Source organism: Kogia breviceps, chromosome 5, assembly GCF_026419965.1.
Source record: "Kogia breviceps isolate mKogBre1 chromosome 5, mKogBre1 haplotype 1, whole genome shotgun sequence".
Taxonomy (NCBI): Eukaryota; Metazoa; Chordata; class Mammalia; order Artiodactyla; family Physeteridae; genus Kogia; species Kogia breviceps.
Genome location: NC_081314.1, coordinates 124,165,962 through 124,184,202, shown reverse-complemented (window position 1 = coordinate 124,184,202; position 18,241 = coordinate 124,165,962). Strand labels below are relative to the sequence as shown.

The following is an 18,241-nucleotide window of genomic DNA, read 5'->3' as shown; positions in this document are numbered from 1 at the left end:
AGGATTTCTATTATCCAAGCAGATGTTTAAAAGTGAACCTGGCTAGAGTCTGTGAAAGGCCAATTACATCACACTAATTCAGGGCCACATGAATTCACGCTTCCATGGTGCCAGGGACACACTTGGAACTCCCACTGGGGCACATGCTGATGAATTTTGAATTTTGTTTTGTTTTGCTTTTTTGCGGTACGCGGGCCTCTCACTGTTGTGGCCTCTCCCGTTGCGGAGCACAGGCTCCGGACGCGCAGGCTCAGCGGCCATGGCTCACGGGCCCAGCCGCTCCGCGGCACGTGGGATCTTCCCGGACCGGGGCACGAACCCGTGTTCCCTGCATCGGCAGGCGGACGCTCAACCACTGCGCCACCAGGGAAGCCCCAATGCTGATGAATTTTGACACATTTTCTGCCAAGGCTTCTGTTATTCCAGATTTTTATTAAATGTGATTCTGTAACTTTTATTGAATGCTTAAAAATATTTCTAAACAATACATTTTGATGACAATTCAAAAAGAGAAGAAACTGTCAATTTATATGTTTTTAAATGTACCAAATAATTGACCTCAATATTATCTTTAAGACATTTCTTACTGTTTGTCCCTTCTTATTTCCCTTATGAAAAAGAGTCAGACATATTTAGTATATATCATGTTTTAAAAGACATCATAAAATTCCCTGACCTATTCTCAAATTTGTATTCTATGAAACTTCCACTTAGATCACACTAATGCTGGATGGCAATATTTGAACACTCTATAAAAGCAAAAATAGACGTCCTGAGCCCCAAACAAAAATTCCAGCATAGTTTCTTCCAGCTGAGTTTGTAAGAGAGATGGCTAAAACCCACTGCAACCCCATAAGAATTGAAAAAAAAAATCTCCTCCTTGTGGCTAATGACTTACTGTAACAAAATCAGTAACTTTTACATGCAAAAAAGATGGAAATTAACTACGAGCAAAATAATGCTATTTCTTACCAATAAGGGAAAAAATACCAAGTTTAATTCACACATAGATCTGTTCACTGCTTATGTCTTACAATAAAGATTACAGTTTGAGGGCTTCCCTGGTGGTGCAGTGGTTGAGAGTCCGCCTGCCGATGCAGGGGACACGGGTTCGTGCCCCGGTCCGGGAAGATCCCACGTGCCGCGGAGCGGCTGGGCCCGTGAGCCATGGCCGCTGAGCCTGCGCGTCCGGAGCCTGTGCTCCGCAACGGGAGAGGCCACAACAGTGAGAGGCCCGCGTACCACAAAAAAAAAAAAAAAAAAAAAAAAAAAGATTACAGTTTGAGCAACCAACAACTTAATATAAAATGTAAATTTAGTCTGTAAATGAGCTATCACACAAAACTTTTTTTTTTTTTTAACGATTTATACTATAAAAGTTTGAACCACACTAGTCTGTCACTGTATGTTTTTCTTGTGATAACCCAACATTTTCTTATGGGTAAAGTCAAATGTGTAACGTATGCAGATCTGAAGTTTCAAATGAATACACTGGTTTCCGTTCAGCAGCTCTACAACGTGGTCCTCTACATCACCCAACCCTGACTTTCAGGGCTGGATGATGACCTGGAAGAGGCCCCAGGCACACAGACTATGATACACGGGGCTTTCCTCTCTCCCCCACTTCCCACCCCCTCCTCACACCATAAAAATAAACACAGAACAGAATTAAAAGTGTATCCAAGTCCTAATTCTCCGTAATGATGATTTTGTTGGTTTTCAAAGGACACATTCCAACAGAACAAACCACAATGAAGAATTATATTATTATCCATCATATGAACCTTTCCATTAGCTCTTAGCAGAGGCTTAATAGATGCGGACTATCAGTTGTAATGAAATGTTAGTAAGGTTGTAGCCAATAGATTGGGAAGGAAAGAAAAGTCAGGTTACATTCAAGACCATTTATATTCAGGCACCATCCTAGGCTTTTATCACATTTAAGTGCACTCATCCAACAGCAAATTAAAATTGGACACAGACTCTCTGCAGGCCCTCCCCTAAATCAGAGGTGGCCTTGTTCGGGCCAACAGAAAGTAGCCTGAGTACTGCTGAGCCAGTCCCAAGGCTAGGATCCGAGAGGCGCTGCTGCTTCACACAGAGAGAACTGAGGTGTCAGACCAACAGCTGTAAGTACCCAACCGGCAGCCACCCTAAAATAAAACACCAGCTCAGTCCACAACAGCTGCCTGCAGCTCCAGGAGTGACCCTAGACAGGATCACGAACTAATACACGATTGTTTTTTTTGTTGTTGTTGTTGTTTTTGCGGTCCGCGGGCCTCTCACTGTTGTGGCCTCTCCCGTTGCGGAGCACAGGCTTCGGACGCACAGGCCCAGCGGCCATGGCATGTGGGATCTTCCCAGACCGGGGCACGAACCCGTGTCCCCTGCATCGGCAGGCGGACGCTCAACCACTGCACCACCAGGGAAGCCCGGCTCCATGGTTTTTGTCCCACCTTCTAGATATCGATGAGCTTATCTTCCCATACTACCTTGTAATTTTAAGTGAATTTTTAAAATGCATGCCCTGATTCACCATTAACTCCATCAGGGTCAGCAGAAATTGTGGATACCTTTATCGTCTGTTGCGTTCCTTTCACATTAGTAGAAAATAACTGGTGACTGGATTGTAAGTTTGACGAATTTTAGAAATGTTGAAAAATAGAATTAATCTGCCAGAAGGTCCTGCTACTTGAAGATCTCCTGTCTATAGCTCCTACAATTGTCTGCATTTGTCTGGGTATGAATACTATATGTATGATGTAAGATAAGAACAATCTAAGTACAGTCCAGGATGAGAATTCCATTTCAAACTAATCAAGACACAGCCCAAAAATATGGAGGCAAAAATATATAAGTAAGAATGAAAATTTGCTATAAAAAAACAATTAAAACTTCCTCGTTACTCTGTGCTTCTAGAGCTTTTATTTTGTACAAAATCAAATGAAAAGTTTAGAGGCATCAGTTAGATATCTAAATGAGTAAAAGTTTAGGGCTTCCCTGGTGGCGCAGTGGTTGAGAATCCGCCTGCCGATGCAGGGGACACAGGTTCGTGCCCCGGTCTGGGAAGATCCCACATGCCGTGGAGCGGCTAGGCCCGTGAGCCATGGCCACTGGGCCTGCGCGTCCGGAGCAACGGGAGAGGCCACAACAGTGAGAGGCCTGCGTACCACAAAAAAAAAAAAAAAAAAAAAAAAGAAAAGAAAAGAAAAGAAATGAGTAAAAGTTTAAATTCTCCTAATTCATGCTCTTAGTACTTATACTACAGTCATTAGAATGAAAGGTAACTTCGTTTTCATGATAGTATCACCCATTCTTTCTTCTTTGATACATAAAAATTACTTTTCTTTTAAAGAGTATGTTATAACAGTTACATGTGTATAAAAATGATCTGGATAGATATCGAACTGTTATTTTTCACAACTGAGGTTTTAAGAAAGGTGAGCTTTACAATGAGATTTCCTTAATATGTATACTGCTAAAAGAAATTTTAAACAGACTTTTAAATGGCTTTCAGCATTTCTTTTTCCAAAAACGTTTAAGACATTCAACTGCTCTTCATTGTGTTGCACTAGAAATGAATTAAAATCTCAAGATGGTAGAAAACAGTTATTGGGTTTCCTAGCAACACTAAAGGGGCCTCTCTGCACGAAGGCATAGTTTTTCAAGCACTGATGTATGCATCAGTCATAAATTGTAGAAGACAAAAGGCAGACACTTGGTCTCGGGCGGTGTCTCTGGATAGTCTTAACACTGCCCAATTCTATTTATGCAGCAAATTGAGTGATAATTTAACTTGCAAACTGCTTGTAAGTTCAAACACGGTCTCTAAACTAAGTCAAATAACAAATCTTCCTATAGTTTTATTCAAACATATTCAGAATGTGATAAAATACGCAGCGCATGATCAACCACAAGTACTTAGAGGGTCCTGTTAATAAGTGCTCAGCACTGGATTATGTAAATAAACAGACTGAATCATGTCTCTTTTTGGCAGTGACTGAAATAACATCTCCCAGTTTTCTGCTTGCTTTTTCTAATCTCCAAATTCCAAATCACTTGAGTCTGTGGAACCTCTCTTCTGCCCAGTCTGACTTCTATCTGAGCATCAAAATGACATGAATTCATCAGAGTATTTTTCAGCTTTGATGTTGTCATCTTCTGCCGAGGCCTTCGATCTGTTTCCACAGTCAGAAAGGAGAACTGGAGAGCATGGCAGGCGGTACTCCTCTAGAAGGCAGGCAACGTTTGCAGCCGATAACCTGCCTTACTTCTTTCATTTCCTTTCAAGTTTAAGATACATGTTAACCTGGATGGTCTTCAGCTACCTTTTCCTTCTGTCAATCTTAAAATCATAGGAAGTTGGAACGTGCTCATGAAACTTTATAGTTGATTTAAAAAAAATGAAGTAAATGTGTGAGAATTTTCGATAATGTTTTGACTGAGGGAAGTCTTAAAGAAAACTAGAGAACACAGAACACAAAAGCTATGAAGAAAAACACATAAATTTAACTCTATTAAAAATCTTAGGTTAAAAAAATCACCATTTAGCTTTCAACAAAACTTGCTGAACGAAGGAAGGTTTTCTGCTATTCTATCACTGAAGAAATGAGATAAAAGGAATGATCTGAAACATGTTTTCCACATATTTACCTATACAAGCAAGACACTAAATGTGGAGTCTGACCAAAGATGGCATATGCACTGGGATCTTTCAAGCAGTGACGGGTGAGGTGTTTTCACCTGGGTGGAGAGAGGGGCTCCTACATAAGCTGTCTAGAGATCTAAGCAATCAATGAAATGCTTCACTACAACAGAATCAAATGGCATTCAAGCAGTTCTGGATGCCCGAAGTAAGCAGGTCACAATATGCTGGGGACAGCACAGGCAAAGGAAACTCACAGGCCCAAGTACCTTTGTATAAGAGAATGGAAACAGAAAGAGCCAAGCTAGGCAAAAGTGTTGGAAATATTGCAGCACCCATGGAGGGCGAGTCCAACTTACTGGACCAACACTACAGGAGGCCTGTGAAATGCAAATGCGCAAAAACCCACTTTGAGGAATTGAGGCTGAACTCACAAGACCTAATACGACCAGCAAGCATGTATCTGAAAACAACCCCAACGTCCAACGAAAGGCAGCATCCGAAAACAACCTAGACGCATAATAACAGGCAGGAGAATTAGGATGAGAAATCCAAGCTCTCCGACCTGAGACAAAGAACTAGAGCAAACACATGAGGCGAGAGCGAGCCCGCTCCAGCCAAAGGACCTGACTAAAATATGGCTTTCAGGTAGTAAAATCGACTCCCACTTATATTAATGGAAGTTCGACTAAACACTGCCACCACCAGGTTTAATTCCATTTACCTGACAGCAAAGATAGTTATCTAATCAAATTAGATCTTTCAAAAAGAATATGACCTTTAACATACACGTTTAATAATAAATATACAAGTATAATAATACTCTGGGGGGTCTGTGCTAGCGACTGAATCGTGTCCCATCATAGTTCTTGCGGAAAGCCTTAATGAATCCTCCATGGGACTGTGTTGGAGACAGGGCCTTGAAGGAGGTGATTATGTTACCTTTGGTCGAAGGGCGGAGCCCTAATTCGATAAGAACTGGTACCTCCTTAATGTAACTTTCATGTTCTGATTTACAATACATATATATTTGGTCTGTGTCCCAGTGCCCCGCACAGAGCTCCTAGGAGTGATCAAGGTGTCTTTTGTTACGATAATGGAGACTTTTGGAGACCGCCTAAGGAACCTGGTTGCCAGGGGGGAGCCAACTCGGGGTGGGGGTGGGGGGGCCCTGGAGATTTAAGTTCATTCACCAGCAGCCAATGATTCGATCCATCATGCCTTTGTAATGAAGACTATAAAAACCCAAAAGGACAGTATTAGGATAGAACTGGGGTGTTACACACATGGAGAAGCTCAGAGAGCACGGAAGCACCAAGCCTCTCCCCACACCTTGCCCTAGGCATCTTCCATTTGGCTGTATATCCTTTTTATAACAAACTGATGATCCAGTAAGTAAAAATTTCTCTGAGTTCTGTGAGTCGCTCTAGTAAACCGAGCTAAGGAGAGGGTGGTGGCAACCTCAGATCTGTAGCGGGCTGGTCAGAAGCATAGGTGACACCCCGAACGCGCAGCTGGAGTGTGTGTGTGCGCGCGCATGGCGGGGGGGGGGGGGGCAGTCTCACAGGACCGAGCCCTTATGAACCTGTGGGTCCGACGCTACCTCCGCATGGATGATGTCAGAACACCCAGCTGGTGTCAAAGAATTCCTTGGTGGACGTGGGGGGAGGGCCCCCCCACACACACACACACAGCAGAATTGGTGTCAAAGTAAAATATCCCAAATGCAACCATTTTTCTCTATGTCCAGGCCACTACCATCTCTCTCACACGCTGAGCCTGCTGTCTTCCCGGCACCCACTCTATCTCATCCTGACCACCTCCATGCTTCACCCGTGTGCTCTGAACAGCTGTTTCTGAAATTATACCACTGCCATGTCTGAACACCCCTGGCAGCCCCTCCCCGGTCCAGACACCTTTATCCTCCTCAAGGCCCTTGGTGAACAGGCGCCTCCCCACCTCGGGCTGCTCAGCACCGGCACGCGGCGCCGCAGCACTGAGCACCCACACGCTTTATAACACTGCCTTCCTTGCTCCATCCCACCTTCTGGACGCACTTCTATTACTTTGGTCTAGGGTCAGGCACTTCCCCAGAAAGCATTCTTTCTTTGTGCCCAAATATGGACTGAGTCCAGTGGACTCCTCAGTCAGCTGATAAGGCCTCCATCACAGGTACTTACCCTGTTTTACTGAGGTTGCTTCTTCACTGTGTGTCCTTCCTCCCCTACACCCTCAGTGAATATGTCGCATTTGATTTAGAAGCCAAAGCTTCTTGATTATCATTGACTGCCTGGCAAAATTTCTGGTGCTCAGCTTAAAAACAAACAAACAAAAAAAAACAAAAAAAAAAAACCAGGCACAAGTAGTACCTTTGTGTAAGAGAAGGGAAACAGGATCTACCAGAAATGAAAGATGTTTCATTTCAAAATAGTGGGGAAAAACCAACAAGATGTAATGTGGCTAAAAGTAGGTGAAAATACGTTAAGACTTTTCTCTATTAAAGATGGAACCCCAACAATGAAAGTATCCTGGTCTGGAGCCAATCACAGAAGGAAAGCAAAGAAATCAGAGGAAGCACCAAGGGGGAAAAGATGAGTTAAGCGCACACTTGCGGAGCACCTGTGTTGGTGCACATTTCCCTCGTCTGAAAGGCCCGCTTTCTCCCACTGAAAGCACCTGCAGCCATTCAAAGTACCGCTCACCTGTGGCCTCCTCCTCCCAAGATTTCCCAGATCCCCACAGGCAGTGTTAATTGCTTCCTCCTCTCAGTTACACAACTGGCACCTCTACTGAAGGCAGTGGTTTGCATGTCCCTACCCTTAAGCACATACTTTCACTTGCTTAACGGGGTGTCAGGGTTTCATCTCTGGAGGGCATGTTCCAAGGCTCAATTCAACAAGACCCCAGACCTGCCTTGGACGAAACTGCCCGGTTCCAGTGGAGGGCGGGAGCTCAGAGCAGAGGGAAGGGGAAGGAGCTATTTGAAAGAGGAGTGGTGATGGGAGAGAGGACCATGACACCTTTCGGGAAGATTGTGCACGCAGGGAAGGAAACGAAAGGAACAGTGAAGTCACTGGAGATACATGGAGCTCAGAGGGAGCCGAGCAAGCCTGGTCGTATGCTAACAGGAGCAAAGACGGATGCTTACTACTTCAATATTCACGTTACAAGAAATGTTAGCAAATGTGGTAAGAAATTAATGTGTATGCAACTTTATGTGTAGTTATATATATATATTTTTTTTTTTTTAAATAAATTTACTTATTTATTTTTGGCTGTGTTGGGTCTTCGTTTCTGTGCGAGGGCTTTCTCTGGTTGTGGCAAGCGGGGGCCACTGTTCATCGCGGTGCGCGGGCCTCTCACTGTCGCGGCCTCTCTTGTTGCGGAGCACAGGCTCCAGACACGCAGGCTCAGTGGTTGTGGCTCACGGGCCCAGTTGCTCCGCGGCATGTGGGATCTTCCCGGACCAGGGCTCGAACCCGTATCCCCTGCATTGGCAGGCAGACTCTCAACCACTGTGCCACCAGGGAAGCCCTATATATGTATATTTTACAGCAGCCTACCTCATCAGTCACTCATTTTTAAAAATATTGTACCCATTTATTTATCTATTTATTTATTTGGCTGCACCAGGTCTTAGTTGCATCATGCAAACTCTTAGTTGCAGCACATGGGATCTAGTTCCCTGACCACAGATCCAAACCCGGGTCCCATGCATTGGGAGCGTGGAGTCTTAGCCACTGGACCACCAGGGAAGTCCCTAAGTATAGTTATATTAACATGAAAGAAGTATGACATTAAGAAAAACTTTTATTCATGAATATTCTAAAATCACAACTAGGGATGAAGAAAAGTTGCTTGTCTATCTATCTCTAGAACAATATGAAGCAAAATGAGAAAAATGTTACACACCAATGTGTGGTTTCTCAGAATATGTGCAGTTGAACTCCCCTGATGGTGCAGTGGTTAAGAATCTGCCTGCCAATTCAGGGGACATGGGTTTGATCCCTGGTCCAGGAAGATCCCACACGCTGCAGAGCAGCTAAGCCTGTGCGCCACAGCTACTGAGCCCACGCACCACAACCTGAAGCTCGCATGCCTAGAGCCCGTGCTCCGCAACAAGAGAAACCATCGCAATGAGAAGCTCATGAACCTCAATGAAGAGTAGCCCCAACACAGCCAAAAATTAAAAAAAAAAAAAAAAAAAAAGAAAAAGAAAAAGAAAGAAAAAGAGAATCTGGAGTCATTCCAAAGATATTAAGAAAAATTAGGAATAAAAATAAGAATAATTTAACTTCACATTCCAGAAGTCTTGCGTACATCTTTGGTTTCTTGAAAAGGGGTGTGTTATGATGACCTTCATGTCAATTGTTACAAAGAACGTATGTGATATTGACTTTTGTGAGAAATGCCAAAGTATGTCATAGAGGTTACTATTTGAAATAGAGAAGATGTTCAATTGTGCTGCTTAATTCAGAATATAGAATTCAGGAAACTTACATAAAAACACAGTAACATTCAATAATAATTCATGAGAACAATGTTAAAAAATAAAATGGGAAAATCAGGAAGTGGTATGTTTAGGGGATTGATCATGACAAGTACAATTCTATTGTGTGTTTGATAACAAATACTACACATCAGATGTCTGGGTTAGCAAGTAAGTCACTGAGATACTTTAGACCCTGTTTTAAATGTTGCAAAAATGCAACTGCCAGACCAGTTCCTTGACCATAATGCCAATCTGCCAATTTCCTTCTCACCAGGGAGTCCTTTTGGGATTAGCAATGTTTGAAATTCACCTAAATAGTGTTTCTTTCTAGAAAGGAAAAAGAAAAACACTTTAAGTATGTTAACACTAGTTAATTACCCCAACTAGGCCTTTAAATATTGCTGGGGAAGAGAAGAAAACACCAGAAGGTAGATAGAAAATTACTGCTCTTTGCTGTCTAGGAGTTTTTAATTCCCATGTGTTACTCAATACAGGATGTTAATATGTACTTAGAGCTAAGAAAATAATACAGTCAGATAATAACAATGAGAAATGACATTAAGTATACTTACTTAATGCTGTTTTTTTCTATGCTGTTTTTTTAATATCAATTCTCAGCTCCCCACCCCCAATGAGAAATCAAAAAGCAAGTGCCCAGGAAATAAACTGAGACGGAAATGAGGAAACCATCATCTTAACTATAAATAGTAACTAACAGTGACTGAGTACCTATTATGTGCCAGGCACTTTTCAAAATATTTTACACATATTAACTCTTTCAAGTCTCATAACAACTCTGAGAGAGGTACTAATATCATCCCGATTTTACAATGAGGAAACAGAGACACTGAGAGGTATCTAAGCTACTATGGTAGCAAGATACAAATCTAGGCAGATAGGCTCCCAAGCCACACTCCTCCTGCAAGTAGAAGTCCACCAGTCAACACCCCCGGACATAAGACATTTCCTTTTAAAAATCACTACAAAGTAACACAGTGAGTAAGTTATTAGACCCCATTCCAATCACCTTGGTAGAAGGAGGGTTCAGGATTTATGTTGTTCCCCTCCTGTACTAGATTTCCAAGAAGACAGCATTTTGGGTAGCACATGGTTCAGGAGTTTGGGTGGACCCATTTTTTAAACAGAGAAATAAATACCAGACCAGGATCTGTTGTCAAGTTTGTCACAAAAAAGTTCTATCACTTTGGACATGTTGTTTCTCTAGGGCTCAAACATAAATGAACGGTGTTAGTAAATTATCTGTTTCAGATCTAAATATGTCCTACATATGACCATCAATCAAGCAACCAACAAGAAGCCTTCCCCCAACATCCATCCCCTCCCCTCCTTGCACAACTCAAAGGCAGTAGACAGTTCTCTGAGTTCACCTCACAGCAAGTGCAGACATTCCTGACATGAGCAGACTGAATTATGCAAGCAGGTCTGCCCACAAATAGCATTGGCTCTGAAGTCAGATCTGCATTCAAATTCAAACTGAGCTTACCAAATGCTTAGCCAGGGCAAGTTTCTAGCCTTTTAAAGTATTGATGTTGGGGCTTCCCCAGTGGTGGCGCAGTGGTTGAGAATCCACCTGCCACTGTGGGAGACATGGGTTCGAGCCCTGGTCTGGGAAGATCCCACATGCCATGGAGCAACTAAGCCCATGTGCCACAACTACTGAGCCTGTGAGCCACAACTACTGAAGCCCGTGCTCCTAGAGCCCGTGCTCCACAATGAGAAGCCACGGCAATGAGAAGCTCACGCACTGCAACAAAGAGTAACCCCTGCTCACCACAACTAGAGAAAGCCCACATGAAGCAACGAAGACCCAACGCAGCCAAAAATAAATTAATTAATTTTAAAAATAAATAAATAAAGTCAACTTTTTTCTGTAAAATCGGAATTAGTAGTAACAATGCTTACTTCTTTATAGGGATTAAATAAAATAATGCATGTAAAGCTCTTAGAACAGTACCAGCACAACTTGGTATCATCCTTTCAATAAGCAGTATCCAGGACCCTCTGGCCTTCTGAGAGGGCCCATACTCTGTGGAGTGTGTTTCTCTCTAAATAAATCCACTTCTTACCTATCACTTTGCCTCTCACTGAATTCTTTCTGTGATGAGACATCAAGAACCTCAAGAACCTGAGGTTCATTAAGTCCTGAGACCAGATACTGAAACCCCTACCACGTAGAAGTTAACTGTGTGCTGCATACAAGCAGACCAGTTGGAACCGGGTCGATGATGTGACTCCCAATTACCTCACTACCAACCAATCAGAAGAATGTCCATGACCTGACCATGCCCTCCTCTCTGAACCATTACTATAAAACTCCTCATTACCTCCTCCAGCTGGGGATACATAGTTTTGAGGGCATTAGTCCGCTGTGGCCCCCTTTGCCTGGCAAAGCAATAAAGCTATTCTTTTCTACTTCACCCAAAAATAAATAAATAAAATAGACAGTATCCAGTATGACAGCTGACTATCATCTTCCAAGCCTGTCATTCCTACTAGGAAATAAATTCATGTAGCGTTGGGAAGGTGTCCTTTAATCTTTCATCCCTCACACTAAGCAGAGCCTTCCATACAGGACAAACTCAAAATCTGTTATGTAAATAAAGGACACTGACATGTATCTACTAGATTTGACAATCAGAACCTCATTGGTGACCTAGGCCAAATCTGATTTATTGAAGGCTGGGGGTCGGGAGAGGGTGCAATGGGATATTTCTAACTGCAGAGGTGGAAATATGTGAGCAGAGACAGAAAATGACTGCTCTTTTGAGGAACATGGCTCCCAAGAGTAGGAGATAGCAGTGTGCTGTGTGGTCAAGGAAAGTCTACTTCGAAATGAGAAATGTAGAGCATGTTTATAACTCAAAAAGGAAGAGCAAATAGAATGGGAGGTTAAAATACATAGAACAGAACATTCAGAGAGTGAAGGATCAAGACCCCAGGAGACAAGGAGACCTAGAAAACAGGAGATAACACAACTTTAAATAAGATTCGAGGAAAGGACATTTCCTCTGTAACAAAGGAGGCACAGAGTATTTACTTAGAATAAAAGAGGCAGAAAAAAATGTGGGTAGAGGGGTTTTTGGAGACTGGTTCAAGTCTGAACTATGTGAAGAGGAATGGGAGAAGAATCGAAGGACTGCAGAATGGTACCACGAGTCCAACAGAGATGAGCTGATAGCTGATGAAGCTGAGCAAAGTTATATGGTTTATCATCCCATTTTTTTCTAGTTTTATATTTATTTGAAATTTTCCATAATAAAAATGTTTTAAAAAGAAAACTACAATGATGTGGCACTACACACCCACCAGAGCAGACAAAATGAAAAAAAAGCTATGATGAGGATGTGGAGCAACTTTCATCTCTACTGATGGGAGTGTCAACTGGTACAGTTAACTTTGTGTGTGTGTGTGTGTGTGTGTGTGTTTATTTTGTTTATTTTTTTGGCTGCGTTGGGTCTTTGTTGCTGCACGCAGGCTTTCTCTAGTTGTGGCAAGTGGGGGGCTACTCTTCGTTGCAGCGCGCAGGCTTCTCATTGAGGTGTCTTCTCTTGTTGCAGAGGACGCGCCTTAGGCGCAAGGGCACAGTAGTCGCGGCGCACGGGCTTAGTTGCTCCGAGGTGTGTGGGATCTTCCCAGACCAGGGCTCGAACCCGTGTTCCCTGCACTGGCAGGCGTATTCTTAACCACTGCACCACCAGGGAAGTCCTACAATTAACTTTTGAAAATGTTTGGCAGCATCAACTAAAGCTACACAGATGTATAATCTATAAGACCCCAAAAAGCCACTCATAGTTAGAGAACTATATGTACGTGTGCACTAAAACAAATGCATGAGGATGTCACAGCCGCATTTTTCACAACAGCAGAAAACTGGAGGGAAAAAAGTCCATCAACAGTAGAATGGGTAAATCAACTGTGGTACAGTCACACAATGCAATACCATATAGCAAAGCAAATGAATAAACTAGAGCTACTCAATGGGAATAATTGTACAAGCGTGATAGGAAGCTTAGGGAGAAAAACTTGTATAACATTTATATAAAGTGCCAACACTAATCTATGCTGTTAGAAATCAGAAGACAGTGAAGGAAGTGACTGTAAGGGGCATGAGGGGACTTCTGATTTGTGGGTTATGTAATATATCTTGATCTGGGTGATAACTGTATAGATGGGTCTGCTTTGTAATAATGTTCTCACCTGTAAACTGGTAAATAATGCTTTAAACTGCATGCTATTCTATGTATGAATGTCATACTTCAAATAGAAGGTCTATTAAAAAATGAATTTTAAAAGAACTGAAGGAGTTAGAGGCAGAAAAGTTATTTTCATTTTGTCTTTGTTAAAAATATGATGTTCTGGGAATTCCCTGGTGGTCCAGTGGTTACGACTTGGCACTCCCACTCCGGGATCTGGGTTCAATCCCTGGTCAGGGAACTAAGACCCCGGAAGCTGTGCTGTGCAGCCAAAAAGTAAATAAATATATATATATATGTGTGTGTGTATAAATATGTGTGTGTATAATATATATATATATAAAACGTTCTGATGTTTTATAAATGTAATTGGAAAAAAAAAAAAGTCTAGCCAAATGGCTAGCCAAAAAATCTAGCCAACAGTCTCCCTAATGTATGCAGCTATGCATGTGCACTTTTTCTCCAGCTGTGCACCCCAGTCCATGAGCAGGAGCAAAGAAACTGGCCTGTAGGATTGATCCACACCAGGAATGGGGGCTGAAATCTGACTATGGGATGCAGGATTAGTGAAGAAATTCTGGAGATCTCAATGACAGCAAGGTGTCATGAAAATTTGACAAAGCTGGGAAATAGTCACAATAGAGTTCAAGATTTCAAAGGAAGAACTAAGTGTAAGGAGAGGACTGCCCAAATGAAATGCACAGAAAATCACTGTTTGAGGGATCAAGGAACTGTGGTGTAAAGATGTTTGAAAAGCGAACTGTAGGACGAAAATGCTAAAATACCAAGATAATGCTATGATGGGGGTGGGGGGTGAGTATGAGGCAGGGCATTTCATGGTCAATGTGGGGAAGCAACCAGAAGTTTGGCATAAACAGTGGGCTGAAGGGTTGGTACACAAGGTGAAGGGGGAAAATGATCTGGAGAAGCCAGTGGGTCCCAAAGAGAATAATCAGAAAACCATATGGTTTTACATCACATAACACATCTGCTCAAATCAGTACCCTTCTCTGCCTTATTTATTTACTTATTTATTTGTTTTATTTTACTCAAGAATAAGTGTCAGTCTCCCTCCTCCAGATTGAAGAGTGCCAACAGTACTGGAATGGCATCTTCCTCATACCTCCTGAAGCACCTATTACAATGTCTCACCCACATGTACAGATTATTTATTTAACCCCCAAACTTCTTCCACAGGGATTGAGATTCTGTATGAGAAATTTAACATATAACTTATAAATCAGGACCAGGGAAAGTGTAAATTATAATGTAAAACCAAATGGAGAAGTTAAGAATGTGAACAAACAGATAGATTTTCTGTACGTATTTGTTAAATTGGATTGTGACCCACTATTCCCCCGGCCCCTCACAAACACACAGACATAACTCATCGCAGGAAAGCATTCAAATTTCATTTCTGATTAAAATTAAGTCTCAACCACAGGGCAGACAGCAGAAGCAAAAAGAACTACAATCCTGTAGCCTGTAGAACGAAAACCACAATCACAGAAAGATAGACAAAATGAAAAGACAGAGGACTATGTACCAGATGAAGGAACAAGATAAAACACCAGAAAAAAAACTAAATGAAGTGGAGATAGGAAACCTTCCAGAAAAAGAATTCAGACTAATGATAATGAAGATGATCCAGGACCAGGGAAAAAGAATGGAGGCAAAGATCGAGAAGATGAAAGAAATGTTTAAAAAAGACCTAGAAGAGTTAAAGAACAAACAAACAGAGATGAATACAATAACTGAAATGAAAAATATACTAGAGGGAATCTATAGCAGAATAACTGAGACAGAAGAATGGATAAGTGACTTGGAAGACAGAACAGTGGAAATCACTGCTGTGGAACAGAATAAAGAAAAAAAGAATGAAAAGAAATGAAGACAGCCTAAGAGACCTCTGGGACAAAATTAAACGCAACAATGTTCGCATTATAGGGGTCCCAGAAGGAGAAGAGAAAGGACCCGAGAAAATATTTGAAGAGATTATAGTCGAAAACTGCCCTAACATGGGAAAGGAAATAGCCACCCAAGTCCAGGAAGTGCAGAGAGTCTCAGGCAGGGTAAACACAAGGAGAAACACGCCAGGACACACAGTAATCAAACTGACAAAAGTTAAAGATAAGGAAAAATTATAAAAAGCAACAAGGGAAAAATGACAAATAACATAAAAGGGGACTCCCATAAGGTTAACAGCTAATTTCTCAGAAGAAACTCTACAGCAGAAGGGAGTGGCATGATATATTTAAAGTGATGATGATATATTTAAACTAACAACCAAGGTTACTCTCCCCGCAAGGATCTCATTCACATTCAAGGAGAAAATCATAAGCTTTACAGACAAGCAAAAACGAAGAGAACTGAGGACCACAAAACCAGCTCTACAACAAATGCTAAAGGAACTTCTCTAGGCAGGAAACAAGAGAAGGAAAAAACCTACAATAACAAACCCAAAACAATTAAGAAATGGTAATAGGAACATACATACTGATAATTACCTTAAACGTGAATGGATTAAATGCTCCAACCAAAAGACACAAGCTTGCTGAATGGATACAAAAACAAGACCCATATATATGCTGTCTACAAGAGACCCACTTCAGACCTAGGGACACATACAGACTGAAAGTGAGGGGATGGAAAAAGATATTCCATGTAAATGGAAATCAGAAGAAAGCTGGAGTAGCAATTCTCATATCAGACAATATAGACTTTAAAATAAAGACTATTACAGGAGACAAAGAAGGACACTACATAATGATCAAGGGATCAATCCAAGAAGAAGATATAACAATTATAAATATATATGCACCCAACATAGGAGCACCTCAATACATAAGGCAACTGTTAACAGCTATAAAAGAGGAAACTGACAGTAACACAATAGCAGTGGGGGACTTTAACACCTCACTTACACCAATGGACAGATCACTGACAGAAAATTAATAAGGAAACACATTCTTTAAATGACACAATAGACCAGATAGATTTAATTGATATTTATAGAACATTCCATCTGAAAAGAGCAGATTACACTTTCTTCTCAAGTGCACACAGAACATTCTCGAGGATAGATCACATCTTGGTTCACAAATCAAGCCTTGGTAAATTTAAGAAAACTGAAATATCAAGCATCTTTTCTGACTACAACACTATGAGATTAGAAATCATTTACAGGGAAAAAAACGTAAAAAACACAAACACATGAAGGCTAAACGATATGTTACTAAATAACCAAGAGATCACTGAAGAAATCAAAGAGGAAATCAAAAAATACCTAGAGACAAAAGACAATGAAAACAGAATGATCCAAAACCTATGGGATGCAGCAAAAGCAGATCCAAGAGGGAAATTTACAGCAATACAATCCTACCTCCAGAAACAAGAAAACTCTCAAATAAATAATCTAACCTTACACCTAAAGGAACTAGAGAAAGAAGAACAAACAAAACCTAAAGTTAGTAGAAGGAAAGAAATCAAAACGATCAGAACAGAAATTAAAAGAGGAACAAAGTAAACAACAGCAAAGATCAATAAAACTAAAAGCTGGTTCTTTGAGAATATAAACAAAATTGATAAACCTTTAGCCAGACTCATCAAGAAAAAGAGGGAAAGGACTCAAATCAATAAAATTAGAAATGAAAAAGGAGAAGTTACAATGGGCACTGCAGAAACACAAAGCATCATAAGAGACTACTACAAGCAACTCTATGCCAATAAAATGGACAACCTGGAAGAAATAGACAGATTCTTAGAAAGGTATAAACTTCCAAGACTGAACCAGGATGAAATAGAAAATATGAACAGACAAATAACAAGTAATGAAATTGAAACTGTGATTTAAAATCTTCCAACAAACAAAAGTCCAGGACCACATGGCTTCACAGGCGAATTCTAGCAAACATTTAGAGAGGAGCTAACACCCATCCTTCTCAAACTCTTCCAAACATTGCAGAGGAAGGAACACTCCCAAACTCATTCTATGAGGCCACCATCACCCTGATACCAAAACCAGACAGAGATGCTACAAAAAAAGAAACTTAGACCAATATCATTCATGAATATAGATGCAAAAATCCTCAACAAAATACTAGCAAACAGAATCCAACAGCACATTAAAAGGTTCATACACCATGATCAAGTGGGATTTATCCCAGGGATGCAAGGACTCTTCAAAATACACAAATCAATCAATGTGACACACCATATTAACAAATTGAAGAAGAAAAACCATATGATCATCTCAACAGATGCAGAAAAACCTTCTGACAAAATTCAACACCCATTTATGATAAAAACTCTCCAGAAAGTGGGCATAGAGGGAACCTAATAAAGGCCATATATATGACAAACCCACAGCAAACATCATTCTCAATGGTGAAAAACTGAAAGCATTTCCTCTAACATTAGGAACAAGACAAGGATGCCCACTCTCACCACTATTAGTCAACATAGTATTGGAAGTCCTAGCCACAGCAATCAGAGATGAAAAAGAAATAAAAGGAATACAAATTGGAAAAGAATTAAAACTGTCACTGTTTGCAGATGACATGATACTATATGTAGAGAATCCTAAAGATGTCACCAGAAAACTACTAGAGCTAATCAATGCATTTCGTAAAGTTTCAGGATACAAAATTAATGCACAGAAATCTCTTGCATTCCTATACATTAACAATTAAAGATCAGAAAGAGATTAAGGAAACAATCCCATTCACCATTGCAACAAAAAGAATACAATACCTAGGAATAAACCTACCTAAGGAGGTAAAAGACCTGTACTCAGAAAACTATAGGGCTTCCCTGGTGGCGCAGTGGTTGAGAATCCGCCTGCCGATGCAGGGGACGCGGGTTCGTGCCCCGGTCCGGGAAGATCCCACG

The 18,241-nt window shown here is 41.2% G+C and overlaps 1 protein-coding gene across 1 annotated transcript in view; it reads right to left on the bottom strand.

Moving 5' to 3' along the window:
* CXADR (CXADR Ig-like cell adhesion molecule) overlaps positions 1–18,241 on the bottom strand; it is a 52,007-nt gene that overhangs the window by 20,173 nt on the left and 13,593 nt on the right. The window lies entirely within an intron of this gene.